At 40.5% G+C, this 24,137-nt stretch overlaps 1 protein-coding gene across 3 annotated transcripts in view; it reads right to left on the bottom strand.

Annotated features, from left to right (window-relative positions):
- cpeb4b (cytoplasmic polyadenylation element binding protein 4b) overlaps window positions 1–545 on the bottom strand; it is a 34,017-nt gene extending 33,472 nt beyond the window's left edge. For 2 of the 3 annotated variants that reach the window (XM_006784946.3, XM_006784947.3), the window contains exon 1: window positions 88–543. The gene's annotated coding sequence lies outside the window, so the exon portion shown is untranslated. Of the gene's footprint in view, window positions 1–87 lie in introns of all 3 variants that reach the window. The other variant, XM_087847409.1, reaches the window with a different exon arrangement.
- Window positions 546–24,137: the final 23,592 nt, after the last annotated feature.

Here is a 24,137-nt window from a genome sequence, read left to right as displayed (position 1 = left end):
TGCTAACATTAGCTTGCTAGCTAACGACCGTTAGCACGAATGCTAGCTAGCTGGACAGGTTGAAGGCAAGCGAATAAAACATCTCACCTTCTGATCACCACCTTTCGACCTCGGCGTCGTCTGTGTCGAGATCCTTTTTCTCGGGCTGAGAGCGAGACGGTGTCCTTGAAACAATGAGTGCGACAGGCAAAGGTTTTCAGAGGCGGTTTTAGTAGCTGACTCGTACAGTGCAGTCGGTCAGCTCTTTTTTTCTCTCTCCCTTCTCCTGACGTGTCCTGCCTGCTCAATGACACAGCTCTCTATCTGCTGCCTGTAATCTGGACCGTATCATCGAAGAGCTTTGTTAACGTGGCAGTGTGTGACTTATACTCGGTTCGTTCATAAAGCCTTATTCGATCGGTTTCATTGTCCGCTTTATTTTCTTTTCTTCTCACTAACTGTCTCTCCTTCAGAGCCAGCCGATCCTCTGTGTGTGTGTGCTTGCTTCTTGGCTGCCCCTCTCTCCTGGAACCGACCGTGGCCGAATGACAGCGAAAGATCAGCCGAGACACACTTCCGCTTCTGGGACGGCCCTCTTCGCTTAGACCACGCCTTCACGGGGCCACACCTCGGTATGCGATTGGTTGGACCACCGGCAACCTCTCTAAAATTCTTCATCATTTAACAGCTATGCACCAATAATATAACCATGCCGTGCTTTAAGGGCCTGCCCACACAGGGCAGAAAAAAACCCTCCTCCCATCGCGGTCCTGTCTTTTCACGATGCAGCCTATATCAGGTCGTGAGAAAAATGAGAAACCCAACCCCCCCACCAAAGCTTCAGTAAAAGCGCATCCTTGGCTCGGGCTTTTTGATCCCTAGCTCATTTGTTGTATGGAGATGAAACAAGGAGGTATGCTATCATTTTTTTGGTGGTCGTTTTTGTTGTTTTGGTGTTCCTTTTCATGCATAACTTAAATGCAAATCTCGTCCTCTTCACACTGGCCACTGCACTCCGCAGTATTTTTCAGCATTATCATTTTTGTCAGGTGGCTAGAGACTCCTCTTTTCAATGTTTCCCAATCAGTCAGTCTTTATTCAGCACTCATTGTCCATAGAAAGAAATACACCCACAAAGAGACTACAGGAGTGCCTCCAATAAAGACTGATGTTTTGCCAAACCTGATATCCATTTAGCCCAGTGATCTCATTCTCAGGCGTGTTGAGCCTGAATATAAATTTAACACGAGATTTCTTAATAAAGCTTTAAATATACTGATTTCAGCAGTTACAAGCATCTCACTTGCCATTTTGGTCTCTTTAGTAACAACCTCATGGCATCATTATAAGCTACATGTAGCTCGCTTCCCTGTATTTCATCCACAGGTGTTCTGTATACAAATGTGTACAGTATGCTCTAAATAAAGAAATATTCAGTCATTCTGTACATGCAGTAAATTTGCATAAGAGGATGTTCGCTTGAGCATACATTAACTGACATGCCTATAAATATCGTTGTCATCTGTCATTGGATCTGCAGAAAGATCTGCAGGATATTTGATCTCATGACTGACAGTAAGATTATTATCTGACAATGTAAACTTTGGAAATAAGATTAAGATAGATTTCCTCCTTAATCTATATAGGATCTAGAAATCATATCGCTCTTACAGGCATTGCAAGTAATACGCAGAACATATGTGAAGTAGCTGCTGGAGAGAAGCACTACTAGGACTGAAGACCACAAGATCATCTGCATACATGATGTGGTTCACTAAATTTACAGGCTCTCATATTCTTTGACACATCATCGACATAAAGATTCAACAGAATTGTGGATAAAATCTCTCCTTGTTAGACAAGGAGTTATGTTGTATACCAAAAGAAAAGCTGGTTAATATAATATCTCCTATCTGTGTTACATCTGTACTCACACTGTCTTATAATAGGTTTTATTATGAGAAAACAGCCTATTCAATCCAAAATCAAAAGCAGCTGTCATGTAATCATACAGTTAAATATGTAGTGACAACCAGGAAGCAGATTGCTTAGCAAAAAAAGCTTCATGACTATCAAATTGTCCCGTCTACATTACAGGAAAAACAAGAGCCAGAAAGAAAGCTTTAAGTTTTTTAAACCCATTTCACCTCTCATCCAAGAGGCTCTTTCAGTTCAAAAACCAAAAGGTGGAGAGTCCCAGGTATTTAAACCCTAATGCTGCTTAGGAGGTGGTCGTTGACACACTATTAATCACGTACGTCATCACATGAGACAAGGTGTGATAAAAGGCGTGGGTCATTACCACCAGAGGTTTCAGGTGAAACCACTGTGAGACCTTGCCCCACCCTATCATGTGACCTGTTGAGGTTACTTGATGTGAGTCAGGGTTGAAGCACCTGCCGTAAGCCACCACCTCCTTCGATGATGGTCCTCCACAGTGGACATAGGTGGCCTGTTTTACTCCTATTTCAAACCATCTGTCACTCCTCACTGCACTGCGCAGCATACACTATGTTGCTTAGTTTCTGTTTGGGAGTTTTGTTTTACGGATGAACAGGTTTTTGTCTGAGGGTGTGGCTGGGTCTGAAGTACAGTATGTACTTATGTACACGTATATGTTCCTTTTGTTTCCCTTCTGCCATAGAGGGAACATTTTCTGTCAAGTATGGCAGGGTCCTGATCACCCAAGCTTGTGTTCCGGAGGGTGGTGGGAGTTAAAAGTACAGATTTGTGTATGTGGGTTTCCAGTGAACTTCAATGTTAAGGCTTATATCCTTGTCAGGGTGCACAGCACAATCCAGAAATGAAAAACTATTATCCTTTGTACATTACACAAAATACACAAATCCATTATATTAGGCAGATTACAAGTGCCAGCTATGGTTCTATCTTGTGAACCAAAGCCTAACTTCATGTATGTAGTATATAAATGCTTTATTCATTAAATCCATCCATCCATCCGTCCGTCCATCCATCCATCCGTCCATCCATCCATCCATCCAACCATCCGTCCGTCCATCCATCTATCCATCCATCCATCCATTCATCCGTCCGTCCATCCATCCGTCCATTCATCCGTCCATCCATCCATCCATCCATCCATCCATCCATTCATCCATCCGTCCGTCCACCCATCCATCCATTCATTCGTCCATCCATCCGTCTATCCATCCATCCATCTGTCTATCCATCCATCCATCCATCCATTCATCCATCCGTCCATCCATCTGTCCATTCATCCGTCCATCCATCCATCTATCCATCCGTCCATCCATCCGTCTATCCATTCATTCTCTTCGGTTTATCCAATTCAGGGTCAAGACAGGGCAAGAAGCACAGTGCCGATACCATTTTAGCTTCAAATTATTTTGTTTTGGTTGATTATTTTAATCATTTGGCACCTTTTTCTGAGACGTTTCAATGAACAAGGAGCATGCTAGGAAATATATTACTTTTACCTCTGACTCCGGTCATAGTCCATTGTAGTGATCAGAAGCTGGAATGAAGATGCTATACATGATTTTTCCACTTATAGTGTGTGTGAGAGAGACATAATATGTTCTGCCCCAGGCCCTAACAGAAGCCTGTGGGATAAAGCACCCTTAAGAAATAGAGCTATAGGTGCTTGTGTTTTCACCTTTGCACAAAGCCAGGTTAGTGTTTATGCTAACAAAAGGTTGAATAAGCCTGCTTGTGTCCTGATTTAATGGACAGAAATTAGAGAGGAGACAATGTTATAATCTCAAATTCAGTAAAAAAGCACTCAAGAAAAGATTTCTTCTTTTGATCTAAAAAAGCAATTTTCTCCATGTACAGTATTAACTGACATCTAAGATTGATTTGATTTGTCATACCAATATGAATCTGTCCCAGTTTTTTCTAGGGTATCACATGTAGCCCATTTAAGAGATGTGGTTGTGTCTGTTTTACTCTGTCAGATGACCATCCAACCACCTTTTTTCCTTCATCACCCACCCACACCAATAACCTTCTACTCCTTTTATCTGTTTCTCTGTCCTTCTGTGTCCTTCTCTCTTGTATGGTCATTATCACAGAGAGGTCATCAAACAGCTTTGACTCTGTCAGTCTCACTGACCCTCAACTGGCAGTATTACACGCAAGCCGCAAATGGCAATCTCATAAATCTGTCACTTCAAATCCAGCTGGGAGAGAGCGATAAATTAGGGGAACATGCAGTCTCCTGCATTATTTAATATATACAGGAAGGATGAACAGGCCATGGAGCAGGTATTAGCAGGGTTAAGGAGTGACCGGATTAAAGCAATCAGATTAAGAGAATAGATTGCAGATGCCTGATAATGTGGCCATTCACATTGTGCTCAGAGGTTGGCGTGAGCTGTGCAAATACCTGTAGATGTGTACAAATAAGACAATATTGCAATAAGAAATCCATCCACCTATCTTCTGCCACTTGATCTGGTTGTGGAGACAGTTAAGCCAAGATGCCCAGACTTCCCTCACCCAGCTACTTCCTGCAGCTCTTCTGGGGGAACTCCAAGAAGTTCCCCAGCCAGCCAAAACGCAGTATGTCCAGGGGCCTCTTCCCACTTGGACATGTCCAAGAAACCCTCACATATGAGGCATCCAGGGGGTGATCAGATGCCCAGACCACCTCAACTGTTTTGTGTTTTTTTACTGTAGAGGAGCAGCGGTTCTGCTTAACTGCAGTCTAACACTCATATCACAAATTTCTATCATCATTTGCATTTCTTCTCCTCATTTTTTAAAATGTCTGTTCTGTTCCGCAAACAAAACTGTTCAAGGGAAATCTTCATGCACTGGAGGGTGAAAAACAGCAGGAAGAAGGAGTAATGTTTTTTTTGTTGTTTTTTTTAAATCACAAATGAGATCCAGCTTTCTGCCACTCCTCATGCTCTACACTACAGTAGTATGAATAAAGAGAGCATATGGAATTTGATTTGTTTCAGTAGGAGATGGTTCTTACCTAAAGATCTGTGGCTTGGAAACAATGCCAAATATTATTTTTTGTTCATGTTCTGCTTCAGAAATATTTATATTGAATTTAAGCTGCACAATTAAATCCTCTTTTTATATTCTCCAAAATATAATTAAGCCCCATGACTGTCTAAACATAATAAAATAATCATTTTACCCCTACTGCTTTTGTTAATTAGAGTATCGTGTCCACAGTAGCTCCATCCTAACACTTTTATCTTAAATTTCTATCATTATACACGCGACCTCTGTTTCCCTTTTTCATCATTCTTCAATCTCCACTCTGGTCTGCAAACAAAACTGCTCAAAAGAAATCTTCTTCATACACTGGGGGGAGAAAATCAGCAGGAGGAAGGACTAATATTTAAAAATCCTAAATGTGATCCAGTTTTATGGCCCTTCTTGAGTGTAGGACACAGTATTCCTTTCACAGTGGGGCAGATGATTAGGCAGAGTGCTCAGTGCTGTAAATGGATTTCTAGGACAGAATAACCGGTCCCGCTGGCCTCACTCAGGAGACAACACCCTCTCCTCCTACTGTCCCCTTTCTCTGCCTTTTGCTGTCTGTCACAAAAATACATTGTTTTCTTCCAAATTCTTCATGCCCAGAACAACCCTAAAAAAAGCACGAGGCAGAAGGGGAAGTAAATTACACATTTATGAAACTATTTATGAGACCTACTGCGAATCTACAGTTTCAGCCTGAAATTCGACTTTTTTCAGCGCTACCGAGATGTGTAATTTATCTACTGTATGAACTTGCTAATAGCCAGTTTTATCATGTATTCACTTTCTGGCAATGGTTTTCTGTGTGCTCTGCCATATTCAAGAGTGGATAGGTACTATGAATAAAACATTGAATCCATTAAAAAATTAATCACCTCTACCTAAGGCATAATTATGGTGCAATTCCTCCCAGAGTCTACGCGTGCATGTGTGTGTGTTTGTGAGTCAAGTGTGCATTTATAAGCGTGCACAGAGGTGCCTGAGAGCAAATGCACACAAGTTCACAATATTTGATGTTTAATTTCTTAAAATCTCATTTCAACAATTTTGTGCTGTTTTGATTTTTGGTAGAAAATTCTGCAGCCAAACCCAAAAGTGCATAGAAGACAATTCTGTATTCCCAAGTTTACACATGAACAATACAGAATTTTGACTTTGACACCGATTGTATTTGCGTAAATTATGTAGATGTTTACATGTGTAGTGTTGACCAGCGTAACAAAGCCTTATGGTGTGCTATTGTAGAGTTGTGTTTGGGTCCTATAAAATATTCATTTGGATCGGGCATGTGGCTGAGAAAGAAAACCGTGTGGGTAGTTTGGGGATGCAAAGGACCTTGGGGTATGGATGGGAAGCTTCTCATTGATCTATGGGTAATATTTATAATCACTAACAACCTCACTCTAAATATAAGCTGTAAAACCCCCAACTTGCTCCACTTTTTATATAACAAGCTCATCTCCTCAATGTTTTTCTTTTTTCTTTATTTTTTTGCCTGACAGCCTCAGACCCTTCATCCTTCCTTCATCCATCCAGTGTATTTTCCCCTGTTGTGCGCTCCCTGGGGACCCTATACTAATTAAGCCGAAGAGGTCTTTCTGGGTAGCGGGCTGAGATGACTGTTTGAAAAAGACACATGAACTGTGTGTGTGTGTGTGTGCATCCATGTGGGTGTGTGTGTGTCACAAAGGCCAGGCTGATTTCATGACTCCACTGGGCACAGAAGGGATAATAAATTACAACAGAGCAGCAGCTGGGGGCCTGTGATGTGAGGGTCAGTGTGCGTGTGCATCGTGTGCATGTGTACGCTACACTGAGCAAATAAGTGGTTAAGTGTGTTGAAAGAAATTTCAAATTTCAAAATTTTCCAGAGCAAAAACGGACAAATCTGCAAGTTTTATGTGATAAGTATGCAGCTTTCCATATTGGTAAATAAAAAAACTAACACAGGCAATGAAAAAAATAGTTTTTAATTTGCTGCATAATTTCAGGAGTGAAAACAATTATTTTATTTGGAGAGGCACCAAAGTCAGAGAGCAAACAGGAACAATTAGCATGACTGTTGTAGAAAATTAGTAGCGGTGGATTATCTGTTATTGCCCTGGTGGTAATCAGATGTGAACAGCACACATCACTGTGAAAAAAGGGTCATAAAGATTTTAGCCTCTATTCAAACAGGGACTGAACATGGTGTCTTGAGCAAAGTGGGTCAAGGATGTACAAAATTACAGTTGTGTTTGTCCGTCTTTATATCTTTCACTACAGTACATCCCTGTATGTTGAGCCGTTTCTGTAGTATGCACGGCAGCATGCAATTTGTGAATTTGTTGTTGCCATGGTGATGTCAAATTTGGGCGACTTGCTCATTCATTCACGGTTCGTGACATAAAAAGGAGTCTAATTCTGCTCATTTTCATGTTATCCTATTTTTCTTATGAAGCAACGCAAGAAACGTTTCAAACCCATTCATTAGCCAAAGGTTCAGTGTGTGTGTGTGTGTGTGTGTGTGTGTGTGTGTGTTTAAATGTGTAATTAAAGAATGTGCGCGCAAACGTGGGTGTGAAATCAATTGAGGACCTCTGCCTCTAAAGCCAGAGTGGTTTCATTTACCTTCTGGGCACTTCTCCATGGCCGAGGAGTCTGGCTGTGTGACAGGCTGGAAGGAGCCACAAAAACAGTCACTGGGTGGAAGTGGTGGCCAGCTTCAAATAAAAAAAAACAACAACCTATGAAATACCCCATTTTTAGTTCTCTTCCACATGATGTGTGATGGGATGTATTAGGGCCACATTAAGATAAAAAGATATTATTGATCATTTTGAGAAGAAAGTCGAAATTTAGAGACTAGAGTTATTGTTTCAAGCCAAACTGCCACGGCTGCTATGGCCTCTACAAAACGTCTTGTGTAGATGAGTTAGCAAAATCGTACTTCAGAATCGGTTTTACTTACAAGGAAATGACTTCTCTTTTAGCACATAAACAAAAGGAGATGGTGCAGAAAACTGCATCTGGTCAAAATGAAACGGCAGGCAGTGGACAGGTGCAAGGGTAAGCGTAACCCGATTGTTAAAATGATGATCGAGACTAGTTATCTATGGCCGCTTTAGCATAGCCTGATGTAACTCAAAGCTTTTTTATGATGGTGGGGTGTTTAAATTACAGGTGATAAATGGCTGATTAGGAATTAACTCGAGTCTAATATTGTTTCAATTTAATTTAAACCTGCTGACATCGCCAGTTGTTTCTTTGTAGCATAACCGCATTAACGCGGCAAATCTCTGCTAGCGAGTTAGCACGGATCATGGGGCTGCCCGGCGCTAACGCGTTGACGCCGGGCAGCCCCACGCACGGGGCGATCTGCACTAACTCGCAAACGGAGATTTGCCGCGTTAATGCAGTTATGGTGTTAACGTCATTTTAACAAGATTAACGCAGACAAAGCTAATTATTGTTATTTAATTTTTTAAACTACCAAGAAGCAGACATCATAGTTCTTAAAATTCCCAAGCCTCACACTATAAATAATGCCCAGGAGGCTGACACTCTTGCCAGCATTTTATCATATCAGCTGGGCTGAAGCCACAGCTGAAGGACAAATTGGTGGCTCTGCCTCCGCTATGAGTGCAGTCCTTCAGCTGTGAGGTCAACAGCAAAACCTGATGTTTGCCACCAGTAACATTTTATTTTCTTTCAGGAGTCTGAAAATTGCTATTGACCTACAAAACGAGATTATAAAGGTCCACTGACCTGTTAGTTGTTCACCAACTTGTGTCTCTTGTTTAGTCTACGTTGGCTTTATCGTCTGTGTTTGTCTGTCTAGTTTTCCCTTTTGTGTGTTTCTCAACAGATGATTTACCAACACACACTCACCGTGCTGACAGAGGCTGAAAGAAAAAGCAATGGACAGAGAAATGCTGAGTCAAGCCCACCTGAGACTCCCTTTGCCTCAATAAAGGTACAAAGCACGTGGCCTCATCAATAATTGAAAGTTCTCCTTAAAGCTCTGAAAGTCCCAGATGCATGTGTGTTTATGTTGTGTGCTTTTTTTCTTGGACTTGTGGGTATGAGGTGCTCTCTTTTTCATTGTTCATGTGTGTATACAGTTGTGGTCAGAGGTTTACAGACACTTATCATTGGCATAAAAGTCATGGTAATTTGGGGCTTTTAGTGATTTCTTGGAACTGTTCTTTTTCCACTGTGCACAAGTTTGATGTTATTTTGGATTTCTCTAATCCACACAGTATCAAAAGTATACATACATCCCAACCGATATTTGATTAATTTGGTAACCTTTACAGAATTAGTAGAGTTTGTTTAAATTGATGGTTTCCTGACATGGACCCAGCCGTTAAGTGTAAGCCACAAATTTTGGTTTGTTGTGGTCGGGGTTTTGGGAAGGCCATTCCACAAGCTCAATGTTAGTCTGATTTACTCATTCCAAAACCAGATTTGATGTATGTTTGGGATTACTGTCCTGTTGTAGCATCCAGTTATGTCCAAGTTTCCACCTTCTAGCTGTTGATTTGAAATGAAGGTAAGAATTTGAAGGCGGATCTCCTCCTTCATTATTCCATCCATTTGAAAACATCACCTTTTCACGTCATGTGATTATGCCTTGTTTTGTCTCATCCATGTCAGCAGCTGCAAATTTCAGTCAAGACTGAAAGTGTGTATTTTGGAGCAGGGTGAATCGGCCCAGTGCTGCAAACCAAGAATCAACACCTCCAAGTCTGAGGCCATGGTCCTCAGAAAAGGGTGGAGTCCCCACTCTGAGTCAGGGACTGGTTACTGCCCCAAGTGGAAGAGTTTAAGTATCTCAGAGTCTTGTTCACAAGTGAAGGAAGAGGAAAGCGGGAATTCGACAGACAGATTGGTGCTATGGACGCTAGGACGCTGCACCGGTCTGTTGTGGTGAAGAGAGAGCTGAGCGTAAAAGCGAAGCCAGTTGATCTATATCTCCACCCTCACCTATGGTCGTGTACTTTGGGTGGTGACCGAAAGAACGAGATCGCAGATACAAGCGGCAGAAATGACCTTTCTCCAAAGGGTGGCTGGCCTCTCTTTTAGTGATAGTTCAGCCATCCAAGAGGGACTCATAGTAGAGCCGTCTTCTCCTCCACATTGAAAGGAGCCTTTTGAGGTGGTTCAGGCATCTGACAAGGATGCCTCCTGGGTGTTCTGGGCATGTCCTCACTGGGAGGAGGCCCTGAGGCAGACCCAGGAGAGATTATAACTCTTGGCTGGCCTGGCGGAGGCTTGGTGTTCCCCAGACAAGCTGGAGGACGTGGCTAGGGAGAGGGAGGTCTGGGCTTCTCCGCTTAGGCTGCTACGGCATTATCCTGGCCCCAGGTAAGCGGAAGAAGATCGATGGATGGTTTCTTTCTTGGTCGGCGCCCAAACTCACTTTACTGTGGACAATGACACTGGTGTTCCAGCAGTTTCCAGTTCGTGACAGGCTTTGTGTTCTTGAGTTGCTCCTGAGTATCCTAATAAATTTCCTCTCATCTGAGGGTGACAGTCTGTGTTTTCTTCCAGACCTTAGCAAAATGGGGAGACATCTCAATAACTGGAATCCCTGGAATCTGAAGTTGTTTAGATATGGCTCAGAGACCTTCCCAACTTGAGTAAATCTACAACTTTCCTCAGATCTTCACCGAGTTCCTTGGAATTTCTCATTGATCTGAGTATTGGTCAGTCCAATGAGCGCTGTCAAACAATTCCTTTTCATTCTGGCAAAGAGAAACAATCATGATCACTAATGAAAAGTTAACAAGTCATGTCGAGTTAAAAGATGTCACATAACCTTCAGTACCACTTATTAAAAGGTTTAAGCAAGCGTATATATATTCGAACCTGTATGTATAGTAAAACAGTCACACTTCCGGGACTAAAGGCAAGTCACACATCAGTCATTTCCTTTTACAGTAAAAATTCAGCTTAATGTTACTGTCATGCTAGTGTTTGTAGTTAGAGCTGGGTAAGGTTACTTTAAGTACATGTCAGTGCAATGTCCTTCAGTGTGATGGAAAGGCAGCTGTGAGCAAGTCTGAGCTTCCAGTTGGGAGGAGGATGCACAAGAAGAGATAATTTGGCTCATAGTATTTTCAGATCACTCGGAGGTGGAGCTTCAAGAGTCTCTTATCAGTCGACACAGCTGTACCTCCGAGGACACTGTGATGTACTGTGATGTGTGTCAGACGGCAGATGTAGCGAAAAGCGTGTGCGAATAATGTGAAACCTACCAGCTGAAGGTTTCCAGACAGGACTACATGTTGCTCCCTCCAGCAACTCTGTAATCCCCCCAAATCTTAGTTTACTCAACTGCGAACTGAGAATTAAGGAATTTCTGGCACACGCTCCTAAAGGCTGTCCTTACGCCACAAGCATGCAAAGTGCCAGCCATTTCACTTTGCATTGCTTTGAACTATCAAAGTCTATCACTTGTAGACATGAATTAGGTGTTTTGAAACACCCAGGAGACTTTTCACGTTATTTAATGGTTTGATTGAAAGAAACCTTTTTGTTTAATTATATTTTCTGTCCTTGATTTCACAAAACCAGAAAAATAACTGTGACCATAATTCCATGTGAATATGCAATGTCCAAATTCCAATGCAAATTACTGTATTTCACCAAATATAGAGTGGCGAATGCAAAACGACAGGGGCTTTTCTTGCTGCACGACTTAGGGACCTACACGTAAAAATGGGGAATTCATCCAGAGAGGGAAATCTCAAAGGATGATGAGATGCTGTCTTTCAACAAAAATTAAAAGGGTACATTTAAGGTCAGGGTTAGGCCAGCATACATGGTTCATCTCAAATTTCAATTCAATTTTGAGTTATATAGCTGTCTTTTTATTTTACCTCATGGCCTGATGTATGAAATTACATGTGAAAAAGTAACCAATACATAGAAGCAACATGCACGTGCACTCACATTTTATTCATACTCTGCTTCATGTTAAGTGGGGTTTAAAAGCGTTTTTCTGCCTTAAATTTACACCATATGTCATAAATGGAAACTTGTCTGAAGTCTTAGGGTTTGATTTGGCTTCTCAGATGAATCTATATAAAAAAAATATAACGTAGCCTATGCAAGTGGCTGATATCATTACCAGCATTCATGCTTTTGCATTGTATATTATGAATAAATTACCTTGTGGTGATTTCCCAGAGTTTTATATGCGGTGGCAGCCATGATAGAAAAGAGCGAGGCCCCTCCTTGGGTTTGTTTGTTTTTTTCAGAGGCAAACATATTTGTCCTATCTTTGTCCATTCCTTCACATCCTTTCAAATAGTTTTGGCAATCTCCCTCCAGCTGTTTGCTGACATCTTTGAGTCCTTTTAGTAAAGCTACGATTTTGATTCCTTATATTTTGCTAGCGATTGTTATTTTCTCTGAAGAGTATGAAGAAGAACAAGCTACTTGTTACCTCTAACTCTATTCAAAACGGGGTTTTTTTTTGTTTAACACCATATCTCCTTCCTAATGCAATCTTACTGGAGATTTGTGCTACATCATAACTGCAAACCCTTCTGAAACATTATGGCATAGCCTTAAATGTATTCATGTCGCATCCACACAGCCTGCAATTACTGTGAATGGTCAGTTCGTTACTGTCAATTCCTCTTTGCAGCTACTTTAAGAAGGTATGGTTCTTAATAATAAAAACCATGCCTTCAGCCGTAGCATGTCAGCAAATGCCTGTAATGTTTCTGAAACTATTAAAATGGACATCAGGGAATTGTACAAAGAAGCGTGAAAACCTAAAGCATAAATATATTTGCCTCTGAAAAAACTACAACCACAACAGCATTAGTATATGTGCAACACTGTTAGCCACGTTGCTGGAGGAGGTGCACATTAGGTGATTTACATTTACCAACGTGAAACAAAGACTTTGCTTCTCACCACATTTTTGATGAAGCCCACTCGGCCGCATATGATGTAGACATCGCTGACAGCATAACAGAGTCAGGACCAGTTTGCCAGTGAACTATTTTTATGACACATTTTTAAATTCCACATTGGCTAGCTGATAAAAAAGTCAAGGTCTAGGTAGACATAAAATATCTTCTTCCTTTTTTATTGACGTGGTTTGGGTATTTTTTTTTTTTCATTAAATAAAGCTGTCCCTTTGTTTCATGATAGAATTTATCTGTATATCAGTTTAAGCTTTTGATATGCCCCTATTTGTAAAATCGCCTGTTTAAAGCACTGATTGTGTAAATTCACAAATACATGTTGTGGTTGTTGCAACCCTGCTGAGAAAATTCAGTGTGATGGGTATTATCAGGTTCGTTTGGCATGCTTTTCTAATATCGAGAATCAGTGGGAGTTGCGAGCTTTGGAAGGAATAAGTGATTCCTCCTCGTCGAAGATTTATATTCTGACAGCCAGATTGTTCTATCCTAATTACTCCTCCAGATGTTTCTGTCCCTGCCGCAGTCCCCTTACACCTTGTAGCTCTGCCAGCCAAAAACTAACCGGGGTTAAGTCCCTAAGACGTAACGTGCTGAAGCCTCATTCCCGTTCAACTCAGGTGTCTCTCAAACTTGGTACAAGAACATTTTGAACTAGGAGCCATAGCTGAAATAAAAGACGTTATTAGCTTTCTGGTTTAGTCCATTATAAGGGTCAACCCTGTATGTATTTAGCTAGCTGGACGATACAAGGGCAAAGTTATATAACATGATATGCCCTAAGATTTTTTTTAATGTGCTATTAAAATGCTGATCTCAGAAGACTGAGTAGTTTTCTAAATGATCTTAGGGAAGGCTACTGTAAAATGAAGGTCACAGATCCACAGAAGGTCACAGGAGTTTACAGGATCTAATTAATTCTTTTTGATACGGCTGGTTGATGTTTGTTTTATGAGCTGTGTTAGCATTATTATCAATGAGAAAATCTTGATGACCTTTAGAGTGAGCAAAAGTACAAGACAGGGCCCTTTAGTAAAGCTATTGAAAGCTTCCCCTCAGCTCCAAACCCTTCAGCTTACCCCCAGGATGTGTTGTGTTTATTGACACAATCTAACCCACTGGTAGTTAAAACACACATGATCGCACTACTCATCAGTCTATGGGGTCATGGAGGCACACAGCAACGTGACTTCTGGGTGGGGTGCAACGGGTTGTCTCTGCATGCATGCACACAAAGCATTTTGTGTGCACTGATGCATATCTGTATCATGCATTCAACAAACACGCTCATTAACATGCAGCATGCACTCTGTGTAAACATACATTAATCATCGCATGTTTTCCTCACACAAAATTCCACAGCGAACCAGCAGATTCATTAATCAGGTTTAATTCTGCTCTCTGAAGGGCATTTTAAAGCAGATCAAACAGATAAATGGAGAGTAAATGTCAAAGTCTCTTTCTTCATCTTTAGAGCAATAAAATCTATTTGCACAGTTCCATTCAAAAACAATTAAGTGCTTTACACACACAAACAGTAAAAGTAAATACACTCAAACACCACCGGTAGGTTTCACTTTTCTCTTTTATTCATGTCATTTATTCATTAAATGGTCATAGAAGCAAAATAAGAGTCATGTACAAATAAATGAACACAAAATGAATCTTTTGTGTGCAAAAATTATAACAAAGATTCCTGCCCAGAATTAGACCTCAGACATCACTGGGTTATCTCCAGTTAATGACTGAAGATTGTACACACTTCATGTTTCTCTGGTGACCTGTTAAGGTTTTTACAGGATTTCCAAGAATGATGGGAAATATCTTATTGCTAATTTACAAGTGTATGGTCATCCGTTTGCAATAGAAATGTTGAGTATTTCAGTGTGTATGCTGTGAAGTTAAATTTGATATATTTGTAACAGCTGTCTGATTCCTTCTTCTGCAGATTGTGGACCCTGCAGCTCCATCGCTGCAGCAAAAACATTCCAATAACATTTTGAAAAGAGTCCAGCATCATCCTGAGAGCTGATCCTGTAAGCTGTTGCAAACTTAAATGAGACAGGAAATGCCCATGTTTTCCTCCTCTTATCAAATTCAGGGTCGCGGGTGCGCTGGAGCCAATCCCAGCTACCATAGGGCGTGAGGGTACACCCAGGTCGCCACCTTGTTGCAGGGCTAAAACAGAGAAACAGACAACCAGTTACACTCACATTCACACCTGTGGGCAATTTAAAATTACCAATTAACTTAATGTTACAGAATGCTTATTAATTATGTGACTATGTGACAGAAGTAATAGGATAAATTCTGAAATTTCCGGAGCTATACTCTCACTCAAATTTAGTCAGATGCAAAACTGATCGGACAGCGCTTCACAGTGTAAATGGATAAAGATCTGAAACATACTGCAAAAAGCAACCCAAGAGTTTCCCAAAGCAAAGAAATGGAAAATTCTTCAAAACCAAAGTCAGTCCCTCGATCTCATTTCATTAAAGCGTGCTTCCAGTTACTGAAGACAAAACCTGAAGGTACAGAGGCCCACAAACAAGCAGTAACTGAAGGTGGCTAGCAGAGCATCTCACAGAAAGAAATGCAGCCTTTGATGATGTCCATGGGCTCTAGACCTCAGGCAATCATTGACTGATCCTTTTATTTTAAGTTTTGTTAGCTTGTCTATTTAATTGTGAGCTTCTAAAAAAATACCTTGAATTAAAGCTGAAACTAATTGTTTGATTTACAATCCTTTGTTGTGGTGTGCAGCAAAACAAATTCATCGAACTGTATATAGATTCATTTATACCATTCAAACATTACAGGCCTGCCATCAAACACCCTTAATCGTGATGCCTGTCCAATGAAATTTAGATCAAATGTATAGGAATTGTGCATTGAAAGATGAGTGGTCTATCTTAGTAATCTTGCTTAGCATGCTAATGCTATTTCATTCCACGTTATTCCATTCTCTATGTGTGCTTATTTTAACCCGGTCTCTCTGTAGCTCTCGTTCTCTTTGCCAGCAGTAGTGGACAGATGGTTAGATGAAACCCCATCAAACATTTACAACCTCACTGACACAGCCTCCTCACGGACGCTCACTCCGTGACATCACAGAGGTCCACCCATTCCACCCCCACATGTGCATACAGATACAGTACCTAACCTTGTTGCAAGCTTAGAATTGTTTTATTTTGCTGAACTGTGAGTTTAAATGCATTTTGCAGTAGTGTGAATCGTAGAGAAACTCTCCCCTTCAACACTGACAGAAACGATCCTATATGCTCCACTAGACTTCAGGTTCATGCCAGGTTTCTTCTATATTGTTAAGATTTTGGTCAAGGACTTCCATCAGGACATATTGAATCTATCAGACTTGTTTTACTGCAGCCTCTAGTCCCTGGGGTCCTGTATCTCAAATAAGCGGAGAAGGACGTTAGAGGAAGGGAGGACAAGGATGATGAGTCAAGAGAGAGAGAGAGAAAAAAGTGAGAGGAGGAGGAGGAGGATGACAGTGTTGAGGAGGATGGGAAAAGAGAAACGTGTATGATAAGCAGCCAGGCAAGGAAAAGAAGGAGGAGGAGAGGTGGAGGTGGCAGAGGAGGAGGCACGGGAACTAATATGGACAGCTGCACTGCTGTCATGTTGCAGTGTCCTTCAAGCTTTCAGTAAAACAACAAGCAGAGTTTCGCACCCACTGAATGATGACGACAATGTGCAGAAAAAGATGCTTTTCTGCAGAAAAACTCAGAAGACCCTGGGCGTCACTTCGTCACTGAATTCTGCTTTTACCTTCTGACCTAAATGCAGGTTTTATTTACATTGCTATGCACCAATTTTGCTGCTCGGAAACAATATTTTTTCTATGAGAAACACACATAGACGCCCACGTAAACACGCAGAAACATCATCAGCGCTGACACGCAGACAAATACGTGCAGTTAAAAAGATCTTAATAACCATCGGTCTGTTTCTCTCCAACAATCCCACTGAGATTTGGTTGCCAAGTCAACCACGGCCACGTCGATGACAACCAGGCAGTAGTCAGCTTGTCTTCACCTCTATTGTGAATTCAACTGAGTCAAGCTCACCGCTTGTATTGTGACTTAGTGTTTTGCTCACTTTTCTCAGAACAACAAAAAAAAAAGAGCAGCTTGCCGTGGTTTAAGTTTACGGTTTTGTTTGCTGGATTAAATTGTACGTTTGTCTATATTATGCCTTTTTGCAAAAATGAGTCACAGCTGTGTCTTTTCCCAGGCCATGACTTTGCTTGATGAGATCAAGTATCTTTCAAGAAGCAGGGTAAAGACAAGTGGTCAGTCTAGCCAAGCCAGCAGGATTTAAAATTGCTAGCTTTACCAACGGGCATAGCAAGTTTACTTGTGAAGCACATTTGAAAAACCACAAAGACCATTTGAAGTGCTTTACATAATGAAAAACTTCAACGGCAGTAAATAAACTCAGAATTTCTGCGTTTCATTTGCAGTCTGGATAGTCATCAGACACCCAATGAAAATAGAAGCCACTCAGAGGCTGGCAGCAGTGCTTTAAACTGTTTTTTGACACACTTCACTTTTCTTAACCTTTGTTGGGACTCTACAGTCACAGTTTGTCAGTTGAGGAACTGGAACTTGAAGGAGCCTTCAGCTGTCTTGCAAAAATACTTTTTTCCTTCTTTCTTGTAGAAAGTTGACAGGTCATCCTGAGCTGCAAACAACATCCATTATAACTCTTTTATAATGACTTTTAACTCTGAACTGAAAAACTTTCTCTAGGTTAAAATAAGAATAACAACATCTTGAGTCAAAGTTTATCTGAAATACAGGTGCAGGTTTGAGCAAACAAACCATGAGGTTGCACCAGATGGCCTGAATAGCCACCTTACTGGTTATTGGAACACCACTTCTTAGACCTGTATAGCACTGGTGTACGATAATAGATGGACATAAAACCATGGTAATGATGACGTATGTTTCAGTGTAGAAATGCTGAACATTTCACAGGATTTTGATGAAATGTGCCTCAGTGGAGAAAAACTGCCTCTGAGGTCAGTACTGCTGGAGCAATGCCTAATGGAGCTTAAAGTCAGACTGCAACAGAGCGAGAGAAACCTCGGGGAAAGGGTGTTACTTGTGCCACAATATATTTTGGTACAAAAAGCTGCAATCCAGATGAGATATGTTGTGTTTCCAAACTGCAGGAAGACTTTAAATAGCCTTACCATCAGGAACTTTGCACGTCAGAAAGCTGCCTATAGCATGCTCATACCGTATTAACTACATGTTGCTTCTTTTGAACGAAAAAAAAAAGTAAAAATAGTTTTAATTCGGGTACAGGTGTCATCAGACGTTTGCATCCACTCTTCATGGTATCTTTGGGCTTTTAATAATCGCTTTAAACTGTTCTTTGAGGAATGTTTTCATGAGTAAATGTGAGGCTTTGAAACCTACAGTAAGAACACTGTAATAGCTGTCAAGCATGGTGACAGTAGCATCATGCTCTAGGGCAGGGGTGTCGAACTCCAGGCTTCGAGGGCCGGTGTCCTGCAGGTTTTAGTTAACACCCTGGGTCAACACACCTGAATCAAATGATTAGTTCATTACCAGGCTTCTGGAGAACTTCAAGACATGTTGAGGAGGTAATTTATCCATTTAAATCAGCTGTTTTGGATCAAGGACACATCTAAAACCAGCAGGATACCAGCCCTCGAGGCCTGGAGTTTGATACCTGTGCTCTAGGGCTACTTGTGATATTTGTACATTGCACAAATGGGATGAAATAATGAATAAGGACGACTACCACCTTCTTCAAGGTCATCTCAAATTAACAGTTAGATAGTTGAAGGTTGGACACAGTTAGGTGTTCCAAAAGGATAATAATCACAAAAACACACATACAAACTTTTTTCTGAATGAATTAAGCATTAAACTTCAGAAATGGCTTTCCCAAAGCCCCGATCTCAAACCTATTGACAGTTTGAGGTTTATGTTTAAAAGCCGGGTCAAAGAAATCCTAAAAAAAACAAAACCAAAATTACCAAGATATTCATGTCCCTGATGAGTGTATGCAAACCTCTGTCCACACCTGTAAATCTGTTTCCACAAGCCCCACTGATAAGGGTGGTAAAATTTCACAAATTTACAATGTGAAGCTTTAAACTAAAAAAAGAAATACTGCATTGAAGCCTTTAATGGTTCAAACACTGGTACTTTACTTACTAGCTGCTTGAATTCCAAGCAGTGATATAACATGACTGAATGGTTTAATGTTATAAATGCTTTTGAGTAGAACAAAGAGGCTTTTATAGCATATTGTTACACCTCCACCTATAATAATCCATATGAGTCGCCATGCAATTTTTTTGCAGACAGGTAATTTACTCCTAATGACACCGGGCACACAGGTTACCAAAACAAAAGTGGCACAGACTAACAGAGGTCACAGTAACACGGTGACATTGTTTGCAGAGAGGCAGAAGTTTCTAACGCTTGCAGATGAAAAGGCCATCTTTCATATGAGATGATTCAGAAAGATGGTTTCCAAAATATTTCTTTCTGTTACGCCTCCACCCATACACGCACATTTCAACACACATACACGCCTTAGCCTTGAGAAACTCAAACCCAGAGCCGGTGAAGAGACTAAATGCTCTCTCCAGTGTTGACAGTGCTTGACTCATTCTGCAGTGTCCCTGCAGTCATTGAGATGCATAGCGAGGTCTAAACACAGCTCTGCCAAGTTGTGGGCACCCATTTAACCATCGCAACGAACACGCGCGCACACACGCACATGCAGGCACAGAATCAGAGCGAGGAAGAAACACAGTGACCAGGATCATATTAAAAGGATATTCATTCGGAGCTCTTACTTCTGTGGTGTAAATGCAGAAAATATATGTAATTGTCAAGTTGATGTTTTTTTATAAGCCAAAAAATTTTTTATTTCTCATCACAACGGCAGAGGTGTTTTAGTGCAGCAATTTAGTTTTCATTTACAATCCAACATCAACACTGGTCATAAAACCTGCAAGAGTATGGCCATGCTAGGTATGCTTTAGGCAAGCCATTATTTCAGAGCTAAATACTAGCTGAAGTGTTCTAGCGTGCTCACAGTAAAAACAGACCACTGTGTTAGCTAAACATTTAGCATGCTAACATCGTTCTAGCACAAAATATAGCTGAGGCTTTCAGATATTTGTATGGGTATCCTGGAAAAGTTCTTTCCAGCAGAGCCCAGAGGAAGATTTGGGGAGAAAGTAAAATCCTTCAGACTCATATATCTGGACCACATTTTAAGGTACTCTATCAGGTAGGTATTTTATAGTACGGTGGGCCAGTGGACAGAGCACACCTGTTATATTTGGATCAAAACAGTTTCCTCTATTTATTTGCAGACAGGGCGCATTAAAAGCACCATCATTTTTGGGTCGATAAAAATATAAAATGTAGCTTTTAGTTTGCATTTGTATCTTCTACACCTCTCTGCCACAGCAAAGAAATAAATAAAATAAATCGTAGCACTACAAAGGAAAATCCGAAGCTCTTTTACCCACCTGCTCCTTTGAAAAGATGAATAACGCCACTTTTTTAAGAAGCTCAACAATTTCTCAAAATTTCTATTAGGTGTGACAAAAATATAAAGAAACAGGTTGGTCTAAAGGTTATTTGGGCTCAAGCTAAAGCACAAGTTTCCTAAGCATCAGTGTGAGTCTGGTATCCAGGCTGGTGTTACAATCAGCTTCTATAATAGTGATTTTGTGGAATGAGCTTTTCTCTCTTGAGCCAAATGTTGGCTTATACCCCACTAACCTCAGCTTTTCTTCTTTAAAAATCATTTTACTTTAGAAGAAAGCATCTCAATAATTGTATTTGCAAAAATGCTACAGGCATTCATTTCCTGTAAAGTCAATTAAATTTGCAGCCCAATAAGACATCAAATCTAAGTATTACCACCAGTGTGTTAGCTTTGCATGCTAATATTGTGCTTTAGCTCAAAGGTCCTCAAAGCATGCTTGTAGCTCCCTGCTGCTAGCATGACTTTACACTCTAGTCTTGTTTAATTGTGACTCTTGAATCATCTAACATTGTTTACTGGGCTGCAGCTACTGCTGCTCTATAACAAATAGCAGTAAATGTGTCACACTATACTGAACTTAGCTTAAAATTCACCATCAGTCTTTTTATTGTCATTAACAATATGCTTCTATTAATGGAACGGACAGATGTGCAGATAGCTATCTGTTATCACACCTCTGCTGTTGGTTAACTAAGTGACTATGTAGTGAAAAGACCACATGAAACTAGAAATAGCAAGAATGTTTTTTTGCATACACATTCAGAAGCAGGTGTGTGTGAGCTGTAAGAAGCAAGAAGTGAAATAAAGGTTAAAAGGCAGTGGTTTATCTGTATGCATGTAGGGAGAAAGGTTAGCAACATGAGAGGTCGCAGAGTCTGCAAACTGAGCTGATGATTTCTAAACTGATAACCTGGCAGAAACATGTTTTACAGTGAGCTGCATGTCAGTAGTCTAAACAAAAAGCAACAGTCGCATTTGTGTGATAATACAGATTATGTATTTGTTAATCAGCTGATTCGCCACTAGCTCTAAAGCAATGGAGTAAAACCAAACTCACTACTTTAAATTCATGATCCTCAGAGAATGAACTGCAGCAACTAGTACAAGCCAATGCAACAGTTCAACATTTTGGCATCTTCTTGCTGTTGGCTGTGAAATTAAGATGATACAATGCATTTAAAAGGTGTTTTAGGGTGCATAGATAGTAAAAAAAAATGCTTAACCTTAACTGGTGTCCAGTTGGTTGCTAGGTAATATGATGATGGTACAATATTTCATGCATAATTCAACCTTTGTGGATATAAATTAGATGCTACTGTAATGAACTGAGGACTATAGGACAGTGTCAAAAGTTATTTTAAGTGTATAAAAAGGCTACAAACAGATCATTTCAGTCTGTTGTTAGGTGGTTGCCAGGCAAAGTGATAGCTTCATTATATATTGTAGATATTTCATTTTTGTAGGTATCATTTTGAAATTTTAAATAAAATAAAGCTTTTATGAGGTTGTGGGTGTGTGGTTGCTTGCCAATGTGACAACATCATAGTATCAAACACATCTCTTCCTGAAGAAACTCTAGGAGCCCACGTCTGGCCAAATGAACAGATAGACAGAGATGTGTTGTTTTGTAGTGAGATTTCTCTTCTTCCTCTAAGTCACATTTACCCAACAAGAACATGATAGTATCTAGAAAGACTGGCATCAGCTGTATTAAATTTGTTGTAAAGAGTCATTGTTAGGGATGGGTATCGAAAACCGGTTCTTGTTGAGAACCGGTTCCCACTGTTTCAATTCCTTGGAATCGTTTGCCATTTTTGCAAACGATTCCCTTATCGATTCCAGTCGCCCCGAATGACGTCACCACGTTGCGGAGCGTCATTTACCTGGCAGGAAACATGGCGGCTCAAACGCTAAAAAGTTTGGTTATACTTTACGAGAACGGATGACAACAGGGCAACTTGCAATACTTGCAAAGTAGATATTTAATTTAAGGAAACACGCAATGACCTTAAATGAATGTCGTGTTTTTAATTCCGCTCCGGACTCGTGAATCTCAACCCAGCAGCAGCGGTAACGTTTGCATGTCCTCTCCCGTTAATACGGCAGGTAAATAATCAACTAACAGTGCATATTATGTTAGCGCGATCTGCCTTATTACCAAACCTGCCATTACTGTGCATTTATGTGACCATGATGAGAGAGACAGAGTCTGGCTCAGATGCTGGCAGTTCTCGCTGCAGTCTACTGGTAGCGTCTCCTTTCAGGCCAGGATAGACGAATGTCACCGAGCAGTGACTAAGTTTGTGGTAAAAGGCTTGCACCCATTTGCCACAGCAGATGCCCCCGATTTTCGGTAAGTGAATGTGTTTAATTGTAGGCAGGGACATTACTGGATATTCTTGTGTAATTGCTACAGAAGAATATTTATTTTATTATTTTACATTCACAATTTTTTTTCCTGGGGACCCTGTGACACCCCATTGAAGAGCCGTAGGTTGGATCTGTTAAGATCTCACTGTTGGGTTTGTAAGGCCATGCTACTCCTAAATTTCTATCTTGTTCAAAGAGAAGATATAAAACAAAGATCTAAGCTAATTGACCTTAGTGTTCTCCTCTTTAAAAAAAAAAAAATCGATAAGAGAATCGATAAAGAATCGAATCGTTAAACAGAATCGAAAATGGAATCGGAATCGTGAAAATCTTATCAATACCCATCCCTAGTCATTGTTGCTGAGTATTAAAACCTTTTTTCTTGTGACCCTGTTTTTTTGGTGTCTGTGTCAGCCAGCGGCTTCCTGTCAAATAGTTATATCAGTGATATCAAAAGATGGCCAACATCTGACAGGATGGTTTCTGTACCGTTTCGGGTTGGCTCTGACTCAGAAGGTAAAGCAGGTCATCCACTAATTGGAAGGTTGGTGTGGTTCCTATCTGCAAAATATTGAACTCCAAAGTTGCTCCTAATGCATTCATCAGTGTGTGAATGTGTCTGAATTTTAGACAGAAAGCACTTAGATCTAGAGAAAAAAGTGCTTGTGTGAATGAATGAGACATGCTATATAAAGTGCTCAAGTAGAGTAGAAAAGCACTATATGAACCAGTCCCTCTACCATTTTTAAGACTTTCTTCCAACATCTTTTTTAGGCCAAACTGATAGTTTTGCTGTTAAAGGAGAGAAATCTGAATCTGTATTTTATTGTTTTGCCAAACATTTTGCTAGCATTATATGAAGTTCATTAAATTTTATTTTATTTATGTTGCGCCAAATCACAGCAACAGTGGCCTCAAGGTGCTTTATACTGCAAGTTAATAATACAAAAACGAAACCTTGCAACAATGACATGACCCCCTGTGCACTTGGCGACAGTAGGAAGGAAAAACTCCCTTTTAACTGGAAGAACCCTCCAGCCCAGCAGAACCAGGCTCAGGGAGTGGCAATCACCCATTGCACATGCTGTGGAAGACAGCCAGAGATTAATAATAACTAGTGATTGAATGTAGAGTGATGTATGAACACATAGTGAGTGAAAAAAGGTGAATGGTGATCTTGAGCCTGCCCATACACTGGCACTCAAATTTTAAATCGTCATCTGGAAACTGTAGCATATTATGATAATTCATTCTTTATTTATTACATGAGTTGAATCTCTGCCTTTAAGAGGGAATCTTTTTATATAT

Source organism: Neolamprologus brichardi, chromosome 10, assembly GCF_056152115.1.
Source record: "Neolamprologus brichardi isolate AB-2024 chromosome 10, ASM5615211v1, whole genome shotgun sequence".
In the NCBI taxonomy this organism is placed as follows: Eukaryota; Metazoa; Chordata; class Actinopteri; order Cichliformes; family Cichlidae; genus Neolamprologus; species Neolamprologus brichardi.
The sequence above is the reverse complement of the archived record's forward strand: the minus strand, read 5'-3'. Positions and strand labels throughout refer to the sequence as shown.